This window comes from Mustela lutreola, chromosome 18 (assembly GCF_030435805.1).
Source record: "Mustela lutreola isolate mMusLut2 chromosome 18, mMusLut2.pri, whole genome shotgun sequence".
NCBI classification, from domain to species: Eukaryota; Metazoa; Chordata; class Mammalia; order Carnivora; family Mustelidae; genus Mustela; species Mustela lutreola.
Window position 1 is genome coordinate 32,693,307 of NC_081307.1, and position 27,472 is coordinate 32,720,778.

The 27,472-nt window shown below is 33.4% G+C and overlaps 1 long non-coding RNA gene across 2 annotated transcripts in view; it reads left to right on the forward strand.

Annotated features, from left to right (window-relative positions):
* LOC131820557 (uncharacterized) overlaps positions 1-27,472 on the forward strand; it is a 264,174-nt gene that overhangs the window by 180,154 nt on the left and 56,548 nt on the right. For both annotated transcript variants that reach the window (XR_009349693.1, XR_009349692.1), the window contains one exon: positions 17,111-17,212. This is a non-coding gene — a long non-coding RNA (uncharacterized LOC131820557). The remainder of the gene's footprint in view (positions 1-17,110; positions 17,213-27,472) is intronic.

Below are 27,472 nucleotides of genomic sequence, written 5' to 3' on the forward strand. Positions count from 1 at the left end.
ATAATTCTATAATATTTATAATTTCCAAATTTGTGCTTTGAAATCCCGAATAAGATTATTTCGATACGAAAAAAAGCATTGTATCTGGGGAATTCAGTCACTTAATTATTATACATCAGTGCACCTGTTAAAGTACTGGTAATTAGTACACGTTGGCTTTAACAGATTCATAATATAGTTTTCCAAAATTTCCCCCAAATATTAAAAATAAAAATATATGTGTTACAGATATAATGTCAAAATTCTCTATGAAAACAAGATTACAGAAATGCAGGCTATTCATTATAAAATTGTTAAAGTACAGCTGTGTGTTTCATGAGGAAAGGAATGATCATCCCAAAGTTTCCAATAAACCAAGATTTTTTTGTTAAAACACATAACTGTGTATTTCAGAGTTTAAGTGTAATTTTGCTTTATCATAACAAAGCTATAAAGTTTTAAATAAATTTGTCCTAATTTAAACTTGTCAAAGTAAGTCCTAAATTTTAATTTTAGCATATGATTTGACAATTTATCAATTTGCTTCTGTTCTATATGGAGTAACCAGGAACACAGTTAGTCTCCTTCATGACACACCCAAAACCTGGGAAAAATATTTTAAACATTGCTTTTTCATTACACTGCACATCAGTAAATGAAAGCCAGTGATTCCTCAGAGACAAAAACAAGTTGAAGTGAAGTCCTCTGTTTGCTCAGCTTCCTGACCTAGGGAGTCTCCAAGTGGGGTTGGAGACTCATTTGGGGCCCCAGTGGGCTGCTGCAGATAGAGTAGTAGGAGTTGAGAGTCTAGGTAGACCAAGAAGATTTGAGTTCCTTGGATAGAGGGCCAGGGAGGAGAAAAATGCAGAGAATGAGATGATCATACTTTCAAAGAAGATCTCCATCAAAAATTGAGCATAACAATCACCGTACATCTGCAAAGCAAACTAGTCAAAGTGGGGGAAATAGACTTGATTTGAGTAGAGGTCCCAGTGTCTGGTGACATAGACATTTGTGAATAGTACTCTTTTCCTCCACCTGGACTGTAAATCCTCATGATACACAGGACATTGGCTCAATAAGGACATATAACTAGCTCCAGATTCAGTGTGTTCCATCGATCCATAAAAAATCCTGAAAGTATTATAGAAAGAATCCAGTGGTTTTTGAAGTAACTTAAATTTGTCCTAAAATAAGACTCTTGTTAAGAATACAAACCAATAAAATAATAATCTCTAAAATCTAATAAAAATTATCAGCCACGGCGAGAAACAGGAAAATAAGTCCCAAGATGATGAGAAATTCAATAAAAATAAAGCTAGTGTTACACAGATATTAGAATTATAAGACAGAGATATTAAAACAATTACTTTTACTACATTGTATATGTTCCAAATGTTGAACTAGACAATGAAAACTGCATAATGTTGAGTGGAGATACGGAATTATAGAAAGGTAAAATTCTAAAAATGAAAACTTCAGAATTTGAGATGGAAAATTCACCGGATGCATTTAATTATAAGACTTTGCAAAAGAAAACCTTGAAATTGAAAACTCAATAATAGTAACAATTCAGAAAGAGAAAAAATAGAATATAAAATATGAAAAGAGCATCTGCAGACTATGCAATGACCTTAAATGAAATTATATAATGTATGTAATCATTCCATTATTATATATAATGTCATATACAACATAATATAATATTATTATAATATGTATTGTAATATTTTTATAAAAGAAAATGTTATATATTATATTTTATAACGTTATATAACTATAGTTCTCAAAGTAGAAGGGCATGGATAAAACAAATATTTTTGTAATGAGTAATGATGGAAATTTTCCTAAATTTGTGAGATCTATTTTGAAAAAAAGTTCATAGGCATTATTTTTCCAATAATTCTCATTTTAAGACTAATATTTTCAAGGATACTGTTAATTAGGTCTCCCTTTACAATTTTCAGGTTAATTTAGGTGCACATACCCTTGTCCTTTTTATGAGATTAAATTAAGCAATTCCAATTATGTCAATTTTATCTCTTCCTCTAAGTATAGACTAAAATCTGCTCTCAGGTAACACTGAAATTAATAAATTAAATAATTAAATAATAATTACATTTCCAGGGAATTTACTTTAAAATGATCATAAAATTGATCATTTGACTTAGGGCTGTGAATTTTTCTGCCAAGTCACACAAATACCTATGTCAATATTTAATTTTAACCAATAGTCATTGGAAGAATCATATGAAAGAGTTTAAAGGAAATAATTTTTGTGTAAGTGGGAATTTGGGTGAGAATAATGACAGGTTGGGTGGATGACAATAACAATTGTATAATTGTGCTAGTTACTGATGTAATATATGCTTATTGTCAGACATTCCCCACATATATGTTCTTTCATTTAATCCTCATATTAGGGGAGAGGCAGTATGGAGATTTAATTGAGGCACGTATTTTTCTGTAGCTAAATACTGAGCAAACAATGTCACTCTTCTAGTTTGCTGTAGAAGTATCAGTAAAGTCTTGGAAATTTTGACAGATAAAGAGATAGCTTACCATTGCATTTAGATTTTTCATTAGTCTCTAATCTTTGTTCTATGAGAAAAATCACCTTAATTCTTTAAGTTATAAATAAATATAAATGTTAAATCATATTATGAGTCTTTATAAATAATTTTGAGAATGCATTCCTTTAATAAAGCTTTTTGAAGATTTCTAGAAATTATATGTAACTTATTATTAAACTTCATTTTTCAGGAATCCCTCACTAAAGCTTATATATATATGTACACCCACACACTTTCTAATTTGTGTATTTCCTATGTCTCTTCATTTTCTTTGTCATGTACCTTCTTTCAGGGGTGTGTTCTGATTCTTACTTTGGTTCCAATATATAGGTTTGGCTTTTATTATTCCCAAATTAATTCTTCTTAGTATTAATTACTATAAAGAATATAAACACTATTGTGCTCAATGTATGTATAGAATAGATAATTTTTTAAAAGATTTTATTTATTCATTTGAGAGAGAGGGAGACACAGCACAGGGGAGAGGCAGAGGGAGAAACAGACTCCCAGCCGAGCTGGGAGCCGTATCTGGGGCTTGATCACAGGACTTGGAGATCATGACCTGAGCCAAAGGCAGATGCTTAACCATCTGTGGGTCCCTGTGTTTTGGACTTAAGTATAACTGTCAAACCATATTGGTTTCATATGTACAGCATAGTTAATCAACATTTGTATACATTGTGAAGTAATCACAGTAAGTCTAGTTAGCCTCTGTGTATATACCATGAATACAAAGTTATACGTTTTTTACTATGTTCCCCATACTATACCGTATATTGTAATAACTTATTTTATAACTAGAAGTTTATATCTCTTTATCCCCCTCATCCCCTGATCCTCTATCCCAATCTCCTTTTCCCCTGACAACTACCCCTCTTTTCTCTCTGTTTTGTTTTGTTTTGCTTGTTTGTTTTTAAGTTAGAACACTGAAATGTGATAGGCCATGTTCTAACTCGTAATGATATAGAGGTAACTCCTTATGAGTTCTTTCTCTTAGTGATGTATTTCTATCAACATGCACTATCATGGTATTCTACTTTTTTTTTTTTTTCCTAAATCATTCAAACTTGGTTCTTCCATACATTGAACATAAAACACAGTGTCTGTGTCTATCATACTTAAGACTTGCTTTACCATATTCTCCTTCTAGGTGTACTTTATGCTATTATAAATTCTAAATAATTATAAAGTAATTTACTTAATGTGTTCTGGGGAAAGTAATTTTATGAACTGACAGGTTCAACCACTTTTTAAAGTTGCTACAGCTATTTTTTTTTAAATAATTCCAACTCAGATGGAAGTAAAAAAAAAATAACTAAAATGCAATGAAGGAGATGGTGGTTCATATTTAGCTCACTTTTGGTGAATAAAATTCATAGACCTTACAAGATGTCTACCAAAGGTATCAGGTCTTAACTGCAGTGTTATTAGTTTTAGTGAGTATTAGTGAGATGAGTTTCAAATAATCTTACTTTTGGAAAAAAATTACCTTCACTATTATTCCCATAATAATTTAATAGTCACACATATCTCAGTAATGCTTTCATACATGAGGGTAACAGGGCTGAGATTACAATTGACTCAATATAAATAATAAACTACTTAAGTTGGTTGAAGGCAGTGATGACCAGGGTTATACTGCTGCCTTCAAACAGAGGTAACATTAATTATCCTTGTGCTTTTGAGTTATAGTCTTTCTCATTTCTTGTAAGTGACAGTCATGATTACACATCACTAAAGGAGAAGGAAAGGATTGTTGAAGAAAACGGCAAAATTATACATGTATGGTGAATTAGCAAAGAAACATGAATGTGTATATTTTTTAGTAACACTAAAAAGCTGCTCTAACCCAATTAAATACAAACTGCAGTGGAAGTGGAAGTTCCAGAACAGGATTTATGTCAAATTCTGTAAAGCTGTTAATATTTATTATAATTTTGAACATTATTTGCCTGTGGGTTGTTCTTTAATAATTAACATAGCTCACTGGGCAACATAAATATTACCTTTGGAGTAGTTCTAGAAAGCACACATGAAAATTAGCTTAGCTATATTTTTTCTTGCAAACTGGTACTCTTAAGAATTTAACAGGACGGGGCACCTGGGTGGCTCAGTGGGTTAAGCCGCTGCCTTCGGCTCAGGTCATGATCTCGGGGTCCCGGGATCGAGTCCCGCATCGGGCTCTCTGCTCGGCGGGGAGCCTGCTTCCTCCTCTCTCTCTCTCTCTGCCTCTCTGCCTACTTGTGATCTCTGTCTGTCATATAAATAAATAAAATCTGAAAAAAAAAAGAATTTAACGGGATTTATTAAAATTACAATGAGATGTATACAACATTCTGCACCTAGTAAGGAAAAGTTGCCTCTGATGATTCTAACCTATCTTCTTCATATGGGGATAGGGGCCATGTTGTAAAGTGAGGGCATATCTTTGGAGGTCTCTTACAGCTGGGATTATTTTTCAAAAATCAACCTTAACCAGAGAAGGCCATGAGCCACGGACTCTAAGGCAAAGATATTTATGGCTGAAAACCGAAGACAAGGTAACAGACAAAATGCCATGTGGTATTCAACAGAATATTCAACAAACTTGATGGAAGTTATGTGTCTTCTAAAGTATACTAAAGGACTACACTGAAATTATTCCTATTTTTTCCATATATCTATGTTTGCTAATGTTCACATGACTTATAATTTCCCCAAGGAGCCCTTATCTCTCATATATGCTGGTAACAATTCGAGTAGCATTCCCAACAGAACCGTAGGACATAACATTTGTTTTCAAAATTAAACATAAACTCTAAATTTTAATGTAGGAATATGATTAATAATATATATTTTTAAGAAAGCTGATGTCTTGGGGCACTTGGGTGGATCAGTCAGTTAAGTATCTGACTTTGCTCACGTCATGATCTCAGGGTCTTGGAATTGAACCCCACCTTGGACTCTGGGCTCAGTGGGGAGTCTGCTTAAAAGACTCTCTCTCTCCCTCCCCTTTGCCCCCAAATTTCCCTGCTTGGACTCTCATTCCTTCTCTCTTTCAAAAAAATAAAATCTATTAAATATATTTTTTAAAAAGGAAGCTAATGTCTTATAGGTTTCAGGAATGCCCTTTTCAGGGCTTCTAAAATTGAGGTTTATGCAATTTAGTTTCTTTAATTTTGAGAGTAATCATATTAAATCTTAGCTTCCATATTCATCATCAGTCACCCCCATTTGAGTGGGTCCACTTCCCTTTTAGCACCTTTTCATTGGTAAAAATATGAATAAGCATTCAATGGCCATCTCTATAAATAAATAAGAACATTGAACAGAAAAGATGTAAAACAGTTTCCACAAAGTTTGTTGTCATCTGACTCTTATCAGGTACTCTATTATTGAAACTAGAGTTTTCTCTGATCTGAGTCATTCCTTTTTCTTCAAATGTACCTAATCAGAGGTTGACCATTGAAAGATTACTTTAATTAATAAGGATAACTCTAAGAAAATTATTTCTACAATAATGTGCTCTATTCTTTTCTCTGTAGGGATATGTTAAGGTTGCTGCAGCTTGGCCATTCTTGGTTTGGGTAGAACGTTAAGTTCATCTCCCACCTGCCCAGTTGTAGAAGGAATGGTGAGTCTCATCCTTGATTGAGGTTGCCAGATGGCAGGTGAGATCTACCATTGTCTGTAAAAGTCACAAATAAGAAGAGCATAAGGGATGATTTCCAGTACTTGCCCTTTACGATGTCATATTTTGTCATTTTGAATCTATATCTTATTTTTTTGTTGGTTTGGTTTTTGTTTTTGTTTTTGTTTCATTTTAGAGTATCACAAGATCTATAGGAAACTCACTTGGAGAATATTAAAACTGTAAGATCTGTATATTACATAATTCTAACCTTTATATAAAATCAGTTGAGCTATAAGCAATAGGTAAGATTCTATCAGTGCTACATGGTTATACAATGTCATTGCAAATCAGAACACTCCTCTAGCATATTTATATTAATATAAATATTAATTTATATAACATATATAAATTTTATAATTTATATAATTTTACAATTATACATTATAATCATATATTTACATATAAATATATGATTATATATTTATATATTATAATTATATATGATTTATGATTATATAATTTTATAATAAAAATAATTTATATAAATATAAACATAAATATTACTTTCTGAGAAGTTTGATGTCTCCATGCCTCATTTTTCTCAGGTGGCAAATAGGAACAAAATGCACTTATCCGCAAAGATTGATGAAGGAATTTAGCGGGTTAGTCAGTGTAAAACATTTAGAACAGATCCTGCCTCAAGATAGGGTTTTATAAATTTATTTCCATTTTAAGTAGTATTATATTTTTAAAGATTTTACTGACTTCTTTTTCAGAAAGAGAGAGAGAGAGAGAGAGAGAGAAAGAGAGCACAAGCAGGGGGAGTGGCAGACAGAGGGAGTATCAAGCTCCCCACTGTGCAAAGACCATGACCTGAGCCCAAGGCAGACACTTAATCAAATGCGCCACCCAAGTGTTCCTCAAATAATATTATTTTTAAAGTAGTTGAACTTACATTATTCAACACAATAGCTTTGACACAGGTACAGATATTATTTGTCACATTTTAACAAATATGCTAACACATGTTGATTGAGTGTAAAACACCACGCTAATTGCCGTGGGAGATTCCAGAATACCCTAAAGAAATTAGCAGTGAAGGCAACGTGACGAACAGGAACCCGATGTGGAGGAGAAGGGAATATGTAGTATATTGGAGATTCAAAATCAGGCTATCATGGGGAGCAGAAAAGAGAGATATTAAATGTTACCTCCTTGGCTTGCAAAAAATGCAAAATATAGTTTTAGAATTCCTCATTAAATTATTTTTCCCCTCTTTAAAAATGATCTTAAAAGAACAATGATTTTATGGTAAGCGTCAACTCATTTTGTTATAAATCTAGACAACCTCAAGTCATTTAGCCACAGTTATATATTTTACATTGCTCCCAGCCTAACAAGAAAATATTCATCACTCCTACCTTTAGCCAGTGGGCTTTCACCTTTTATAGTCACTCTGGAGGAAGGTTCTCAAATCAAAACTCTGAACTCTGAATCTCACAATTTTTGGCTGATAAACTTTTTTTCAGGGAGTGGAATTTTCCATCCACTTAGTTATTATTTTTTCTCTTTGGTCCAAATCTAGAACTTTATTTTTGCCATTTTTAAAAAACTTTTTATCTTTCCTGACTTTCTGAGAATGTCATATTTTGCCTCTGATACTCACAGCGTACCACTTCCAAAGACCTCAGACTGGATTCTCCTTGGGTCACTATGTTTCACTGAAATTGCCTGGAATTGCCCATTAGAAATAGAGAGTTGTGGCTCTCCTCTTTAGGCTCCAACTTCCCTCTGGAATTTTTCTTTTTTTTTCTGTGATTATTTATTCTAATAGGCTTTGCTATCACATCCCTCCCTCTGGTTTTCAATTCAAAAGCCAAATAACAATTTGTTCTTGATTCTCATTTGAAAATCTGCATTAAAATTAGAAACGAAGATATAGGTTCTATTGTTAGTTCTAGCTGGCTTTGTAAGCTTGAACAGTTTGGATGACTTCTCTAAGTGTTGTATTTCTTATTTGAAAGATAGATTATCTGAATGACTTACATTATCCTTTTCAGGTAAAAAATACAATGAATTCATAAAACTCAGTTCTTTGAAATAATGTATGGTCTAAACTCTCCAAGAGCACAAATGTATCACTATGATACTTAGCTACCATTATTTTTTCATGCTTTTATTTAAGTTCCACAGAGTTAACATACAATTTAATACTAGTTTCAGATGTAGAATTTAGTGATTCATCACTTACATACAACATCTAGTGCTCACCACAAGTGCCCTCCTTAATAGGCATCACACATCTAGTCCATGCCCCACCATCTCCCTCCATCAGAGTTAAGAGTCTGTTTCATGGTTTGCCTCTGTCTTTTTTCCTCCTCTATGTTCATCTCCTCTGTATCTTAAATTCCATGTATGAATGAAATCGTATGGTATTTGTCTTTTTCTTACTTATTTCACTTAGCATAATATGTTCTAGTTCCATCCACGTCATTGCAAAAGTCAAGATTTCATTCTTTTGATTGCTGAGTAATATTCCATTGTATATATGTACCACATCATCTTTATCCATTCATCAGTCAACGGACATTGGATTCTGTCCTTAATTTGGCTGTTTTTGGTAATGATAAGCTGCTATACAATGTTACTGTGATATGTAAAGTTACTAAACCGCTGCCTTTTGAAATGATTTAAATGCCTAAAATATCCTTTAATTATAGGAGTAAACCAGGATCAGGAAAGAGACCAGACAGATACATTATAATGCTATGCTTTTGTGAACTATTATGCTGAATTATGTGAGTGATTTCATGATTTTTAATCTATAAAATGGCAATTTTGCATGGTTCAATCTAACACAATTTGAATATAAAATCTTTCTTCTTGACATGTGTAAAACTTTGAATTATAGCAGCCTACACATTACTAAGAACTCATTTTGCCCCATTCTCACATATATATATTAGGAGGTATTCATCTTTGTTATATTTTAAATATCATGTAAAGTCCTACATTAATTTTTACACAAATTTTACTTTATTTGGGTAATCTATCATATTTTAATAATTCACATTTCCTCATCTCCTCTGTACTTTGAACTGCTCATTATTTTTATCATAACATAATGATAAATATTTAAATGCTTATTTTAAATTGTAGTTCCATAACATATATTAAATTCATATTTATATAGAAAATAAGTTCTTTAGGGGCACCTGGGAGGGGCACCTGGGTGGCTCAGTTGGTTCAGCATCTGCCTTTGACTCAGGTCATGATCCCATGGTCCTGGGTTCCAGTCCTGCATCAGGCTCTCTACTCAGCCAGAAGCCTGCTTCTCCCTCTTTCTCTGCCTGCTGATCTGCCTACTTGTGCTCTCTATATCTCTGTCAAATAAGTAAATAAACAAAATCTTAAAAAAAAAAAAAAAGGAGGCACCTGGGTGGCTCAGTTGGTTAAATGCCCCACTCCCTATTTTCTCTTGGGTTATTGTCACAGGTCTGTGGGACTGAACTGTGCTCTGGGTCCGTGCAGTCTACTGGAGATTCTCTCTCTCCTTCTCCCTCTGCCCCTCCTCCAACTCTCTCTCTAAAACAAATAAGTAAATCTTTGGTCAGGGGAAAAATGTTCTTAAGGAAAATATAAAACACCCATAGAAAAATATTTATTATAATATAAATTAAATGGCTATTCCATTAATGTAAATGAGATGATTACTGAAAAGACTTTCTATCATTTGGGGTTTATTAGTATTTAAGAACAATGATGTAAGAATAAATACACTTGACACCTTATAGCACAAATAATTGTGACCAAAAATGATACACGGAGCAATACTTACTAGATACACGTACATTGTCTAAAAGTTTTGCTTTGAGACTTAAATCTATGGAGAAAAAGGAAAGTGAAATTTATACTTATTTGAGAGAATTTTCTCTTTTCTATAACACAAATTGAATTAAAAGCTCAAAAAGAATGAGAAATACACATATCTATACATACCCAAGCTGGGTAATAATTTCTAAGATAGCTTTTCCCTGTATCTGTGGTGGAAGGAAAATTTACCAGGCTAAGCTTGGTATTTATGACAAGTTTTCACATTGTCATTTTACTAATCCATGAATATGAGGATTAATCACTTCTTCCAGTGACACAATATGTTCCTGTCAAGTTGAATTCTTTTTAAAAGAAAATCCACTAGCCTGAACATTTAAGATAACAAAAATCAACCTAAGTTTGCTCAACTTTCTAATACTTGAAAGTAAATATGTCTTATTGGTACATTTCTTAAAATGATGTAATCCTGATGTAAAAACTGAATCACATTATAACCCAAAATGGCATGTGGCCAATAATATTAATAACTAATTTTTATACTTCCCCGATTCATTTGATCTCTTTAAATGAGTATGTTACCATTTTGTTCAACCAGTGATATGAGTTGATATAAAATATGATTATAAATGACAGCATAATTTAAAACACTAAATTGATGATGCATAAAATGTCTTATCCTTCAGCAATCTGATTATAAAACATTCACAATGAAAAATATTTATATCAAAAATCCACCTACTCCCACCTCCCAATGTTGTGAAATAAATTAATTACTAGTAGTTGACTGCAGATTATTTAATCTCAAATAACATTTCACATTTTATAGGTCAAATAAAAAACTTAAATTTTATACTATTAAAAAGATAATCAAAATCAAATAAAAGAAACAATCAAAATAAGATTTTCCCTATGATGACAAGAATAATAACATAATTATGAGCCCTGTGTAACACAAGACTGACCAATTCTTACTTTACTTATTTCAGTTTAAATTGAAACAAGTATTGAATATTTTTATGTTCAAAGCAATAGGCAAAATGCCAAAGAAACAAAAGTGGTAAAGTATTTAACCAGTTTACTTTAGGTTAGTTCAATTCAATAACTTACTTTGAGCACGAGCTGGTTTAGGTACTTAGAGAGTCCCTAGGTACTCTCGGGGAGAACAAAATAAGCTGTTGTGGAGACAAATCTTGAAAAATTACAACGATGTAAATTTCCAGATAGACATGATCCATTAAAAAATTCTAATGACAAAATCGTGCAATGATGATTTTATAATGATGAGAAAAAGCTAATGTCAAAGAGGTGTTTGTATATTAACCCTTTCCTTGGAAGATTTCTCTGTAATTTTTTAGATTGTATTCAATTTCACTAGATCAGTAGTGCTAGAATTTTAAAATAGTATGTTTTCTCACATGTACTTTTCACCATCAGTGTATATGTACAAGTCCTGTATTATGTTTATTCAAGTATTAAGAAATTAAATTAAATCTTTATCTATTAAGAATAGTCAAAACCATCCATTTGACTTGTCAATTACATTATATCTCATTCAGGAAAATCATGACTAGGCAGTATTTTTTTGAACCTGGATAAGTTATATTATGCAATCAACTATTAATAATTTAACAGAAGACATAAAACTTAGAAGGATTTTTTAACTTATTGGAATCTATAATACGTCTCAAAAACAAAAGATTTGTAGACTCATTTCAACTCTAAGGCATCATTGCGATTTCTTGAACTAGAGCTGGATTTCTTGACCTGAGCTGAATTCCAAACTGAAATGTGAGATAATCCATTCCACTCCATTGAAACTTCTTATTTATCCAGAGCAAAATAACATAAATAGGGAAAAAATGTAAAATAACTGTTTTTATTTCCTTTTTCCCCCCAATATTATTAACAAGATAACTGGAATCAAAATATGGTTTTGGGTTTACCAAATTTTAGCTTGGATCTATATTTAATGCAGTAAATTACAATAAGTATAATTTATTTATGTGCTTTAGTGAATATTTCTTGTTTTCATGTTACTTCCTGATTTTGTTTATATTATAATCTTAGAACCTATTAGCTATGTATCTGAAATTCTTTTTAACCTATGATAGTGATATATGTAACCTCAAGAGTTATCTTTCTAATGTATCATAACTTATTTTCTTTTCATTACAATATTCAACATATTATAATGATTAGTTGGAGAATTTATTTGTAAGTGCAGTTAAAATATTTAAGTTAGTGTGACATGAAGGAAAACAGTTTTGAAACTGAATTACTTCATAAATTATAAAGTGTATGTTTGTTGTAATGCAAGTTTATCATTGCAAGCATATGGTAATGCTATATAAACCATATGTCTTCATTTTCAGGAAACATATGGAAAGTGTTCAAAATAAGTACATTATAAAAATATGACAGGGTTGATAAAGGGTACTTTTCCAGTAAATAAACAATTCCCCATGGGAGTAAAACATGAATAATGGATAATAATGTAATTCGCCTAAAAATCGTAGCTAGATAAAATTGACAATTCAAGTATATAAAGAGGATTACTGCACTATGGTCATCGTTGTTGTTAGCTGCTATAACCTTTAAGATTATGTGTGTGTGTGCACATGCATGCGTGTGTGTGTGTGTGTGTGGATGGGCGGGTGTGTGTGTTTGTATGTGTGTAATATGTTGAGACAAGATGATTCTAATCCCATTCAGCAAATGGCAAAAATCTTTGCTAATATTAATTGAGTAGTGGTTAAAACCTTTCTGTGATTTAAAATATCAAAGGTACTGTCAACATAGTCTTCCAAATATATACTTTCACCTCTGAATTGCAACAATACCAACAATAAAGGTATTCAGTAATCTCAAATCCGGATGGTACATATTTGAAACAAAACAGCACAACAATGGCTGCATTCATGAACTGTTGTAATGGCATCTGCTAAGCAGATACCCAGGCTTGGGCTCTCTTCTTGGGTACTCCAGTTATTTCATTAAAAAATTTTCCTGCATGCACGGTGAAGCAGTGACTTTTATTTTTTTCCTTTATTTTATTTAAGATTTTATTTGAGAGAGAGAGCGAGTGAGTGACAGAGCACAAGCACAGGGATAGCACAGGGAGAGGCAGAAGCAGGCTCCCTGCTAGATCCCAGGACCCTGGGATCATGACCTGAGCTGAAGCCAGATGCTTCACTGAGTGAGCCACCCAGGCACCCTGTGAAACAGAGATTTTTGATATCATTTGGCAATATTGGCATTAGTCTCATTGTTTACCTCTGAATCAAACATAATTACTTCATGGCGTGCTTCACCGCCTTATACCAAACTTCAATTTCCAACTTAATATGTGTTGAAATTATAGAAATATATCTCATCACTGCGATGTACCTACCAAGTAGTGACCCAGAATGTTTGTGGGTTATGGAACATGATTTTAGATTGTTTGGACATCCTTAAGCTCTGGTTACATTCTTAATTCTAAAACAGAGGGACCAATTGTAGGAAAAAAAAAAATAACAAAAGTGAATTAAAGAACAGAGTAGGTATACTACATACAGCTAGAAATTGCTTTAAATCTCACACAAAGTATTTTTGTAAATCTATAATTTAAAGGAGAGCAAATAATTGACCTATGAAGAAATCTAAAACAATCACAAGCATAGGCAAGGTCAACCTCACACAATGCTCCAGATATGAAAACAAATGGAAAATAAAATGAGAGATAAAGTATATTTCTTACTTAAATGCACAGCCCTTAAAATAAAGACATATTAATATGTTTATAGTTACATTTTTATGTTATATTACACATATATTAATATTTTGTCATTATATTTTATATATTATCCATTACACATGTGTGTAATTACATATATATAACCAAGGAATAAAGCAAACTGACGTCATCTTTGTTTTCTTCACATCCTGGCTAATATTTATTATTTCTTCTCTTTTTGATGCTAGCCATCCTGATATGTGTGTGTTGATATCTCACTGACATTGTGACTTGCATTCCCTGGTGATGAGTGATGTTGAGCATCTTTTCATAGGTCTATTGGCTATCTCTGTGTCTTTCTTAGAAAAGTGTTCAGGTACTTCTGATCATTTTTTTAATTGTTTTTTGTTTGTTTGTTTATTTTTCAGTGTTGAGTTGCCGTAGTTCTTTATATATTTTAGATATTGACTCCTTATTGGATATGCCATTTGCAAATATCTTCTCACCTCCAGCAGTTGCCTTTTCATTTTGTTAATGATTTCCTTTGCTGTGCAAAAGCTTTTTAGTTTGATATATTACCCTTTGTTTATTTTTACTTATATTACCTTTGCCTGAGGAAATAGAACCTCAAAATATTCCTAAATCCAAAGAAGTCTTTATTGCCTATGTCTCTTTTCAGCTTTATGATTTCGGGTCTCACATTTAATTCTTTCATATACATTTTGAGTTTATTTTAGTGTATGGTGTAAAAAAGTGCTCTAGTTTCATTCTTTTGCATATAGTTGTCTGTTTTTCACAAAACCATTCATTGAAGAGACAATCTCTTCCTTACTGTATATTCTTGCATTTTTTTTTTTTTTGACACAGATAATTGACCATGTAAGTGTGGGTTTATTTCTGGGTTTCCTATTCTGTTCTATTGATCTATGTGTTTGTTTTTGCACCAGAGCCATATAGTTTTGATTCATATAGCTTTGTAGTATAGTTTAAAGTCAGGACCTGTAATACTCTGCTTTGTTCTACTTCAATGTCTTTATCTGCTAAGGGAGCATTAAAAATTCCCAATTTATAGGACTACTATGTTGAATAAAAGAGAAATTACGTATAATGTTTAATTCTAAATTAAGCACTTAATAAATCTGTTTTGTTTTGTTTTGTTTTTAAAGATTTTATTTATTATTTGACAGAGATCACAAGTAAGCAGAGAGAGAGGGAGAAGCAGGCTCCCTGCAGAGCAGAGAGACGGATGTGGGCCTCTATCCCAGGACTCTGGGATCATGACCTGAGCTGAAGGCAGAGGCTTAACCCACTGAGCCAGCCAGGTGCCCCAATAAATCTGTTTTTATATATTGGTATATATTCATACATGCATGTAGATCCAAATTCTTATATGTATGTGTAAATATTTTTCCAGCTTTATTGACATATAATTGATGGCATTATGAAAGTTTAAAATGCACACTGTTATATTTTGGTACATATATACTGCAGCAGGATCACGACAATAAGGATAGTTAATGCATGTCACCTTACATAATTACCTTTTTCCCCCTCTATGTGCTGGGAATATCTATATCTACTCCTTTAGCAATGTTCAAGGAAATAATACAGTCCTGTTCACTCTAGTTGCTGTCCTGTACAGTACATCTCAGAACATATCCATCCTATAAATGGAAGTTCATATTTTTTGACCAACATCTCATTGTCCCAACCCATCAGGCCTGAAAATTACCATTCTTATCTCTGTTTCTAGGAGTCTGACTTTTTAGATTCCACATGTTAGTGATACCATGCAGTACTGATGTCTCCTGGTCTAATTTTATGTCAGTTAGTATAATGCCCTCAAAGTCCACCACGATATCCTTTTTTTTTTCTGTGCTAAGTAACATTCCGTTATATATATTCTCACATTGTATTTATCCATTCATCTACTGATGGGCACTCAAGTCATTTCTTTGCTATTTTGAATAATGCTGAAGTGAACATGGGAATGAAAATATCTTTTCAAGATACTGATTTTTGTTGTTGTTTTTGGGGTTTTTTTGGTAAATATCCAAATGAGGGATGCCTAGGTAGCTCAGCTGGTTAAGCATCTGCCTTTAGCTCAGGTCATGATCCCAGGAACCTGGGATTTAGTCCTGCATTGGGTTCCTTGTTCAGTGGGGGCCTGCTTCTCTCTCTGCCTGCTGCTCCTCCTGCTTATGTTCTCTCTCTCTCTCATAAATAAAATCTTAAAAAAAAAGGCGGGGGGGAATGAGATTGCTGTCCCAAATTGTGTCTTTTGGAGAAGATTGTTTTAGGTTAAATTGTTGGAAAACTTCTGAGTTTCATGAACTTGGATATCCAAAGATCTTCCTACATTTTGGAAGTTCTTAGCCATTATATCTTTAAATAAGTTTTCTACCTTTTTCTCCATCTTATCTGAGACTGCAATATTGTACAGGTGTTTTTTTAATGGTATTCCATAGTCCATGTAGGCACTCTGAAACTCTTTTCATTCTTCGTTGTTTTCCTCTAACTGGATAATTTCTAATTACCTGTCTTTTACTTCACAAATTCTTGATTTTGCTTGATTTAGTCTGTTATTTATGCTTTCTCTTGTAGTTTTCTTTTCACTTATTGTATTCTTCAGCTCCAGAATTTCTGTATAGTTCTTTGTTATGATTTCTCTCTCTGTTAAACTTCCTTTGTTCATGTGTTGTTTTCTGATTTCATTGAATTGTCTTTCTACTCTTTCTTGTACTTCCGTGAGCTTCCTGAGAACAAGTAATTTTGAATTCTTAAATGGACACATTGCGATCTCCATTTTTTTAGAGTTGATTACTGGAAAATTATTGTATTCTTTTGGTGATGTCCTGGGGCTTGATTTTTCGTGTTCTTTGAAGCCTTGTTTTGCTCACTTTTCATTTGAAGAAGGAGTCACCTCCTTAGTCTCACTGACTGGTTTTAAGTGAGAAATACCTCTCATCAGTTGTGGGCTGAGGCTCAGAATTTTTCTATTCTAGGAGACAAAAAAGTGGGTCTCCTTGGCAGCATCTTTTACGCCCAGGAAACCAGCGGCTTACTCACATGCTCTCACTTTCCCCATGTGGGAGAAGTCCCTGCCCAAGAGTTGTTCTCTTGTCACTGATTTATGGCTCCTTGGAGAGGAGTGACATGTGAGGTGAGACTGTGCCTTTTACTCTCTTCATCCAATCTCAAATTATTTTTATTGCAAAGGTGTGCTAGAGCTTCTCCACTGGACTCCTAGACTTCCACAAAGGCATTCTTACCTGTGAGTGATTGCTGAAATCAGAATGATTTGATGGAAAGATGATAGAGAGATGATATGTCTCCTTTTTAATGACGTAACTCCTATATAAACTTTTTAGGGTAACTATTCCTTTTTTTAAATAGGCTTCAAGCCCAGCGTAGAGCCAGTGGGACTTGAACTCACGACCCTGAGATCAAGACTTGAGCAGATCAAGATTTGGACATTTAACTGACTGAACCACTCAGGTACCCCTAGTGTAACTATTTTATTATTACTTACATGTTATTATCAGTAATATATGACATATATTAACTATATTAATATTTAATTATATTACACATATGTATTTTAATACACACACCCATACACACACAAAGATTTTCCTCAAATAGAAATAGCTGATCAAATGAAACAAATTTCTTGACATGTTTGTAGATGATCCTGCGATTATTGTCTCAACCTATAAATATGGTGAATATTATTATTTGCATCATGTTGAACTATTATGCACATATCATTTTTAAGAGTACTGTAGAGTTTTAGTCACTGAGTTTTAACTTTAAAATTTGCAGTCTTATTTGTAAGTGAGATTGCCTGATTATATATGTTAGTAGAATTTTATGGAAATGTATCATTGATATAGACAGGATCGCAATAATGATTGCAATAATTGGTAACTTACCACGTAGTGAACATGTGCATGTCGTGGCTCCTCTGATCAGGACTTAGCAATGTAGTGGATCTCTGGAAGCATCTATTTGGCCCCTTCTAAAAGTGCTTCCCTCCAGTGTGATTTTTGACAATGTGAATTAGATTTACTTGTTTTTACCTGTTTTATCTGCGTAAATGGAATCATGTAGTTACGTAATTAGTAGTGCAATCTTAATGATGTTTTATCTTTAATACTATTAAATAGTATGGGGCACCTGGGTGGCTCAGTGAGTTAAGCCTCTGCCTTCAGCTCATGTCATGATCCCAGGGTCCTGGGTTCTAGCCCTGCATTGGGCTCTCTGCTCAGCAGGGAGCCTGCTTCCTTGTCTCTCTCTCTGCCTGCCTCTCTGCCTACTACTGTCAAATATATAAATACAATCTTTAAAAAATATATATTATCAAATAATTTTAGAATTTGGGGGTGTTTTCATAGTCAAACACAATTCTCCTCTTATAACCTCTTTCCCATTAGAAGAATCAGTTTATATCTGTTAGATCAAAGTAATTTTCTTATATTTTCTATACTTTAGTTTTACTTAATGTGGCAAAAGATAAAGATTCTTATTCCTGATGACTCTATTAACTCCTTTATTGTTTTCTCTGTCATGTAGGCATTATGAGTAAAAGGCTGTGCTCTTTGATTCATAAATATTTGTATTCCTTTCTCATTGTGCATTGTAAATGCCATCGTATTAAATTACATTTGTTACTTCCTTAATACCATTTGTCTAATTTTAGAAACAAGAATGATATTTTAATTTTCTTTATATTTTCTAATGTTTTCAAAGTAGTCCCTGGTTATATTTGACTTTTAATTCAAACACAGATTAAGTGATTAAAATCCACATTTTATAATTAAACAATCAGTCATTTGCTTTATGTTACCTGCTTACTCTTTGAGATCTGTTGATAACCTTGTATTTTATAAGCAATTAAATGAAATAGTTAAATTAAATGGTAACTTGCCAGGTGTCCCATTCTTTCTTCCCAGTTTTCTCAGACACGATGGCATATTTGGAAGTCCTTTTGTTTAATCAAAAGTATAAAAGACAGTAATACTTTTCTACTAAAACTACCAATCAAATTTTGATGATTTCTTTACTAGTAATAAGTAGCAAGCCTTTGGGTAGATTCTGGATGTGAAATGTAAAGTCATTATCTTAGCAGAAACATAATGCAATTTATCAACTTCAAAGTATATTAAATTAGGACACATAACATCTTTATAAATTCTGATATCCACAGACAAAATTATTTATGGAGAAGTTATTTGTGCGTTGGAAGAACAGTTTTCAAAATCACCTTTCTTAAATAAAAATGACCCATGTAATTTTTGTGTTAGTTTAAAGTTAAATAATATATTTTGTAACAGCTAGAGAAGTAGTGTATTAAATACCACTTCTCTAAGTATAAAGTGAGCTTTCAGTTCGTAACATACATATTTTATCAAAAATTTGTTCCATCTTAACCTGTCCATGATTTTGCTTACACTTTTACAAAGCTTCTGAAAAAAATTACTAGAAACACAATAATCTTGGGAGAACTGGAATATCTAAATACTGTTATGCATTTTTCAAGTGATATATTTTAAAATATAACACCACTAATCCTCAGAAAGCTCCATGACTCCATTATAGGACAATTACAGATTTACCATCGAAAACATTATCTTCCAGATGCTATGAGGTATCATGGAAGAAACATTAAATTGGCATTTAATAGAAAAACGCAGGCCCATAGTTTTATGTGTGCAATTTATGACTTCACTAATTCTAATTTAGTTCCCTATTCTGTAAAATGAGATTAATAATGTTTGACCAGTATCCTAATGTATTTCTTGGGAAAATAAAATAAGGTCTGAAAAAATTATTTTAAATTATAAAGCACCACTCAAATATTAGGTGGTATTACATGGGCTTAGTGACAGAACTCCAACTGAATTCATTTAATTACCATGGTCTGTATATTTAATCTGTATTTTAAAAATATGACTTCAAAATTCATAAAATTAAGTTCTTATTAAAACTGACTTTTTCCTTCAATTATACTTTTGGCAGCAATGTGGGAAATGAGGTAAAAATCATATGAAAACAAAATTTCTTAGCTTATTTGTCTAGATTGTACTTGAGTTTCTCTTCTATGATATTAATTTAAAACACATTAATTATTACTAGTATTATTAATATTCAATATATCAAAGAGTCTGCTGAACATTATCAAAATACATGACCACATTTTATTTCAAATCATGTCAATATTTATAAAAAGTAACATATAAAATAAAACCTCAGGTTAGATATTAACATTTTAATAAAGGTGTTATTTTTATATGCATACATGATTTAACAATGCTCATTAATTGAAATATTAAAAATGTATTGTATCAAGATTTCAATAATTTTTTTCTTTAGTAGCAACCCTAATCTTAATTCTAAAAGCACTTGTTTAGTACATATTGATAGAAATTAGCTTGACATTTAGACATTTCCCATTAGCCTTAGTATAATCAGATGGAATTATTATGTCTGTGTACTGTTGTGGGCAAGGTGGGAATGAATCTTTACTTATTCCCCCTGTATATTTTCAATTGTAAAGTCTATTTACATTTTGGTTTAGTGATAATCACAGGCTCACAGCTGTAGTTGCAATAGGAAATCTGGAAGAATTTTAATAGATTAGAAAAAAAGTAGAAAGTATGAAGATTGCTGAGTTTCCCCCTAGCAATTTGTGACATCTACATACTAAAAAGACTGGTTCTTTTATACCACATGGATAAAATTGTTCTGTTACACACATTAGCCAACTGTTATTTTCTATTCTGAGAAACCAAGATAATGTCTTTCAGGGAACTTCACAAGAAAGAAAATTCCCACCATGAGCAAAAAGACAACAAGGCATGCACTTAACATTTGTCTAAATACACATTGTATTATATCATGGCACATTTCCTCATAGTAAAAATAGCTTTTATTTTTTAGTGGCTCAAAGATAAAGTGAGGTACTTTCAAATTTAGAAGGGTTTATTTGAGTAAACATTGGTTTCAATTAGGTAGGATGAAACCCAAAATGGTTAGGAATGCTCTACTACAGGTGGTAAGGAAAGGTTTTATAGAAAAGACACGAAAGTAAACTGAAGGAATGATTTAATTGCTCTAGCTTAAGCATTTGCCTCTTTGAGAAAGCCTAGTTGACTGTTTATGATTAGTTCTTAAATTTTGTGTATGTGGATTTGAGTGCATTGACTCTGGTTTACATTTTGATTTGCTTGCATAGGTCACCAAGGCACTAGAGCCAACTTAATCTAATGTCCTTCTTACTTAATTATTTTAGCAATTCCCCTCTTTTGGTCACCTCTCCTACATGTGATATAGAGCAAATATTTGGTAGACCATCAGGGTTAAGCTGTTTTTGTCTAATTGTGAAATGTATAGTTCATCATGCCATGTCTATGGAATCATTTTTTTGCTGTTCATCTCATTGATCATCTTTTTTCTGTTACTCCAACATTAGTAAGAACACTGGATACACTGCTGATGGATACAAACATCTAACACTCTTGAGAGAACACAGTGTCACCAGAGAGACTGTAGCAGTGACAGTTAGGAAGGAAATGCCAAGAGACTAAAGCATGCTCCTTAGCCAAACCCCACAAAAACCAAACTCACTAGGAACAAATAAGTCAAAGAATGTATCCAAAGAGCTATCAACCCAATTAAACAAATGGTGTCTTAATTTCTTATATTTGAGTTTCTATAATAGCAGGATTGTTGATCATATAGTAGGAGGCATTTGCTAGGGTATAAACTTCTCCTTGTTTAGCCAACAAGTAATCTAAGGCAATACTATTATTTAAATAAATAAATTGATGCTCCAGAGGCATATTTTTAGATGACATATTCTGCTACCTTTCATTCCCTGCTCTTGAAACTTCCCCATGTTTCACAGCCCACACAGTCCAGAAGTTCAGTTGGTAGACTGCTCCATCTCAATGCACCAGTCTCTTAGTCCTAAAGATAGGTCAATTCAGTTAAATAGTTGTCTTATTTCAGGAAATGGTGTTGCAAGTAGGCTCCCAAAGCTAGAAACACATGATGGACGCAATCAGGTTTTAATGAAAGGTATTTCTAGGAAAACAGAAGAAAAACAAAGGGTGGAACAGACTATAAATCATTTTTTGAGTCCAGAGGGCCGCCAGTTGAGATTCCCAGATGATGGGCCTTTAGATCTTGGACTGGAAGCATCTCTTGTAGTATAAATGTCTTCCAGTATTCTGGAGATCTTTCTGAGTGGCCCACAAGCGACAGGCACAAAGGTTGTCCATATATGAGTAGTTGTTTTAGTGATTTCTCTGAAAGTTATGTCAAGTCAGCCAGCTTCAGTTTGCAGAGCTTCAGGAAAAGAGCAGGTTTTGTTCTTGGTTATTTCAAGCCAGAAGCGTGAAAGAAAATTGGGAAAACTAGTTTGGAGAGTTGTATCCAGGTATTGGAGGAAACCAGAAAAATTCAGGATCCAGTTTAAGAATAGTAATTTTATGTATATTCTTAAATACGGTATTCTAGACAAAGTGCCTGGTGTTGATGTCTAAGGGGCTTTATGACTCCATTAAGTCCATCTTAGTTTTTTAAATGTCTGGTAATGTGGAATCTCAGATTAAATTTTTAAAGCCTCTTTAGGTTAAGAAGACATGCCAAAGCCTTGCAAGTTCCTCATATCAGAGAGATCATTTGACAATTGTCTTTCTCTGATTGAGGAATTTGAGAGGCAGGGCGGGGGGTTGTGGGGAGCAGGGATGGAAAAAATGAAACAAGATAGGATCAGGAGGGAGACTTAATCTCAGGAAACAAACAGAGGGTTGCTGGAATGGAGGGGGGTGAGAGAGAGAGATGGGGTGGCTGAGTCATGGACATTGGGAAGGGTAGTGCTATGGTGAGTGCTGTGAATTGTGTAAGCCTGATGATTCAGAAACCTGTACCCCTGAAACAAATAATACATTATATGTTAATAAAAAAATAGAGATGATTTATAGGAAACAACAACAACAAGATATGCCAAGCAAGGATTTGTCCAATTTTTTCCTATTGAACTTAGGAAAATACTTCTATTATCAGGAAAAAATGAGGATACTCAATAAGAGTTCCTGAATTCTGGAGGGATTAGGTAGAGAAAAATAAAGATATATATTCCATTTTTGTTTCCAAAAATATACTTTACCAGATTGCTTAAGTTATAGATAGCTTCAAAGAAAGGAGAAAGTATATCTTTAAATCTGGAAAACAAAACCTTGAAGAACTAGCAATATTTCCAACAGAGTTGTTGAAATTGTAACTATTTTTAGTTTATCCAGTCCCATGTAATTATCATTTTTGTTGTGCTTGGTCTTGGTTTAGCAGTTTTATGAATCCATCAGTTTCTTATTAGAAACTTCTTGCCCATTTCAGTGGTATGACCTTAAAGTTACCAGAAATCTTTGTCAGTCCTTTCCTTGAATCTCTTTGAAGATGAAACACTTTTGCAAAGACAGCAGGGTAAAACAGAAACTGTCTGTAAATGACAAAAGACTTAAAAGTGGCCATGGTCAAAGATTTGATGAGAGTTCATTATAACACAATTGACAGAGTGCTTCATTATTTCTGGGACATGTGATTTTTTTAGAATAAAATAGTAATTATAACTAATAACATCATACTAGGACATATCAGATCTCTAGTAATTTCATACAATTTCAATATTAATAATATGTATCCATGCTAGTAATTTCATACAATTATAATATTAATAACATGTATCCATGCAAATAAGCTTAAAGAATATTTAGCATAACTTTTGGGTTGTTTTTTAATTTGGCAATGCTTCTCACAAAATTTAGCTTATCAAATAAACCCAATTATGCTGCATCACCTCTTCTCTTCTAAGGAAAGAGAGGACACATGCTTTTGAGATTTTTTTCAGGGATCCCCTGGAAAATCTCAAAGTTATCTTGAAGCCAAAAAAGCTTCCATCTTTAGAATATTGATTTGGGAAGTTTGTCAACAATATCAAGAAGTTTAAAACAATGGATTAAATAGGATCAGTACCACTGTTACACAATACTTAGTTTGACCAAAGTGGCAAGAAGAGACTTAAAAGGCAACACGGAAAGTTACATAGTTGTTAAAAACAAAACAAAACAAACAAACAAACAAACACCCCTTCTGCTCATCTAATAGAAAAACACACTTCTCCCAAGTAATCAAAGACCTAATAAAGATGACATAAAGCACAGGAAATTAATTATTTTGGTAAGACAGAAAACCATGGCCTTTCAGATACATTACCCAAAAGTTAAAGATAAACCTTTCAGAATTTTATCAAGAGCAGACCAATAGTCCAAGAAAGTTTGTCCTTTTAACATATGAAATAAAATTAAAATTTAGTTTTACATAGGCACACTATTGATATTAAAGTTTATTTTTTTAAACTCTTAGAATAAATTCATCCAATTTTAGTCAGCCTGACCGGTAAGATTCATTACTCCCTCCTCTCTCCCTTTCTTTTTCTTTCTCTTTCTCTCTTTCCCAACTTCCTATACCCATTTAGTTTTTGTCCTTTATTCTCTTTCCCATTCCTAAAATAAATAGTTATTCTCCTTTAAGGAAAAATTACTTTCTCTTAAAAAATGCATCTCCATACCTTATAGTCTTTCTCATCAAAAAATGCATCTTATTTTCCTTGTATACAGAATTTTCCCCTTATTATTTTTCTTAGTTTAAATTACAAATATTGAATGGAATTCTTAACCTTTAGAAACTTTATTTTCTAATGAAAACTAAGAGGTAAGCAAGTGTGGACTCTTGCATCGATATTCTGTAGATTGGCAAATGAATTCATTTCATAATTTTTGGAAGCATATTCTTCCTTGTATTAATTTTTTCATTGTGCCACAAGACATGTTTGTTAACAGGTCCAGACTTCTTTAGTTCCTCTGTAATAAGCTAAAAGTAGATAAACCTCTCTTTAGTAGTTACTGCTTTAATATTTTACCTTGTTTGAGGATAATACACATCATTTAGCTTAGTATAACTTTAAGCCTTCAAGTTACCAAAAAAGTTTTTAGATCTATTTAATTTACTCATTCTTATTATGTATAGATTACTCATCATAATTTCACAAGATATTAAACAAGTAGCAATTATATTGTTATTTTTCTTCCTAATTGATTTTGTAACAGATAATAAGAGCTTATTTGATTAGTAAACCTACATAGAATGAAAGTTGTATATCTTTGTATTATATTTAGTGTCAATAACTCTGAAGATATGCCTATGTTAATTAAGCCAGCAGACCTGGAATGGCTTTTATTTACCAGAGATCATCCAAGATCACATGAATTTAGGAAACATTTAGTTTCTGTATTTTTGAAAGAAAACTGAATTTTATATTAAGGCTTAATTTCTTTATGACAATTTAAAAATAGCTCTTTTTCCAATTAATATTGGTAATACCATTCAGAGATGTACTTATACATACAAACAGATGTTTAAAGATTTTAACCATGAGACAAATATATACAAGTATATACAAGATAATACGAAGCTTACTACTTTATAAAAGAACACTTGGATCCAAATAGTGTTTCTGGCATTTGGAATTAGTTCAGATTACCCATTTAGATGGCTGAAGTTTCTATTACTATTTGTGAAAAGACTTTTTCGATGTTTAAATTTGCCTTTTGGATGACAATTTTTAATTAATTTAGTCTCTTAGAAACTTCTAATACAAATATAAAATGTGCCTCATTAAATTTGGAGAGAATTAGGAGGACCTCTTTTTCTCTAGAGCTCCTCATAAATGAATAAACAAGGTTAAAAGTTTCCAGTAGTGACCATTGTAATTCAAGATCATCTTGGATAAGTCTTGTCCACTTGTTCAAAAAAACATAGCTTTCTGTCCATAATTTTTACACATATAGTAAGCGAGTGTAGAGTCTCAGACCCTTTGGACTCAAAGGAACCCATTTTCTTTTTTGTTCTCATACAAGCAACTTTAACTACCTGAGGCCTTGTCCTGAGCGCCCTGTAAAGGCACACACAGGACTTGGGTCTTTCCACAATGGCAGCTCTAGTCGGCCATGAAGCCAAGTTAATCACCATTGTAACGCAGGTTCAGGACTCCAAACTCAACGACATGTCACCACGTGACTGAAGCTGGCTTCTTACCCAGCACGCAGAGCAGGACAGAAGACAACCCACACAACACACGAGCGGACAGGAGGGTGTTAAGTTAAGGAGCCAAACATGCCGTCGGTCTGCGGGCACACACCTGAGACACGGCCTGGGTCTGGTCTGGTCGGGATCTGGTCCCAGCACCTAATGCTTATTTTGTTGGAGGGGGTTAGGATCTCGGTTCTGCTCGGAGATCCACCAGCAGAGCCTTCCCAGGCCACCACCCTTTCTAAGTGGTCAGACACAAGGGTCCTGTCTGAGGAGTCTGACAGTTCGCTGCCCAAATCCTCCCCCTTTTATTTTATTTTATTTTATTTTATTTTATTTTTAAAGATTTTATTTATTTATTTGACAGAGAGAAATTACAAGTAGATGGAGAGGCAGGCAGAGAGAGAGGGAAGCAGGCTCCCTGCTGAGCAGAGAGCCCGATACGGGGCTCGATCCCAGGACCCTGAGATCATGACCTGAGCCGAAGGCAGCGGCTTAACCCACTGAGCCACCCAGGCGCCCCAAATCCTCCCCCTTTTAAAGGGATTTAATCGGTCCGGGGCCCCTGCCAACCTCCTCTGCTCCTGCTTCTTACCAGCTCTGGGGTGCCCTCGGATGCTGGTCACCTGGTTTGCCATACGCCCTAGCTGCCTTACTTTTAAGTGCTTGGTCATTGCTTGTCACGGGCTCCTGGGGGCAGGAGAGACTCCATGATGCTCTCTGCAGCCCTCAGGCTAGACCCCATCCAGTTTAGAACAGAACCAGTCCATCTCCATATCCAGTCCTGAAAAAGAAATGCTCAAATAGAAAGTTCCTATTAAGAAACAGTGGGACTCAGATCTGAGAGGGATTCATCCCGCCCCGACCCACACCCCACTTTCTGGGGCAACGAGATATCTGTAAACATGAGCAACTGGACGTGTGCCTCCACTCCACTGCTCACTACTTCCTTCCAACCTCGCTTCTGAAATCAGAACTTTAAAAAAGATAAACTGAGGTGTGTTAATATTTTGAAGAGTTTATTTGAGCAAACCCAATCAGACAGCTGACACACTGAAAATAGTCAGAAACACTCCACTGACTGGAGCAGGAGAAAGGCTTTTAAAGAGAAGGCAGGAAGCAAAGCAAAGCAATTAGATTAGATTGGCTGTAGCTTAATCCTTTGTCTTCTCTGTGGAAGCCTGGTTACCTGTTTGTGATTAGGTGTTCTTAAATTTAATTTTCTCAGATTTGAGTGCATTGACTCTGGCTTCGGTTTCTGTTTACTTGCATAGACCACCAAAGCATTAGAACCTCAGTCTCACGGCCTTTTGCTTTATTATTTCAGCAAGTGTATTGTTCTCATGTACAGTGATATTTTTCAAGTAATTAGTCACTGTGAATTATATTACATTGAATGTTATTATTCTATGCCAAAGTTAAAATGAATGTAATGCTGGAAAATTGGGGGAGGAAATCATGTGTATTTTAAACTGAATCCTTAAAATAAAATGTTAACCGTTACTTGAATCCATCGCAACATAGTCCTCTAGTTTGTCAGTCTGGCAAAGGAATTGTTATAAATGTGTACCATATTTATTACTTTGAAATTTTTTTTAACAGCCT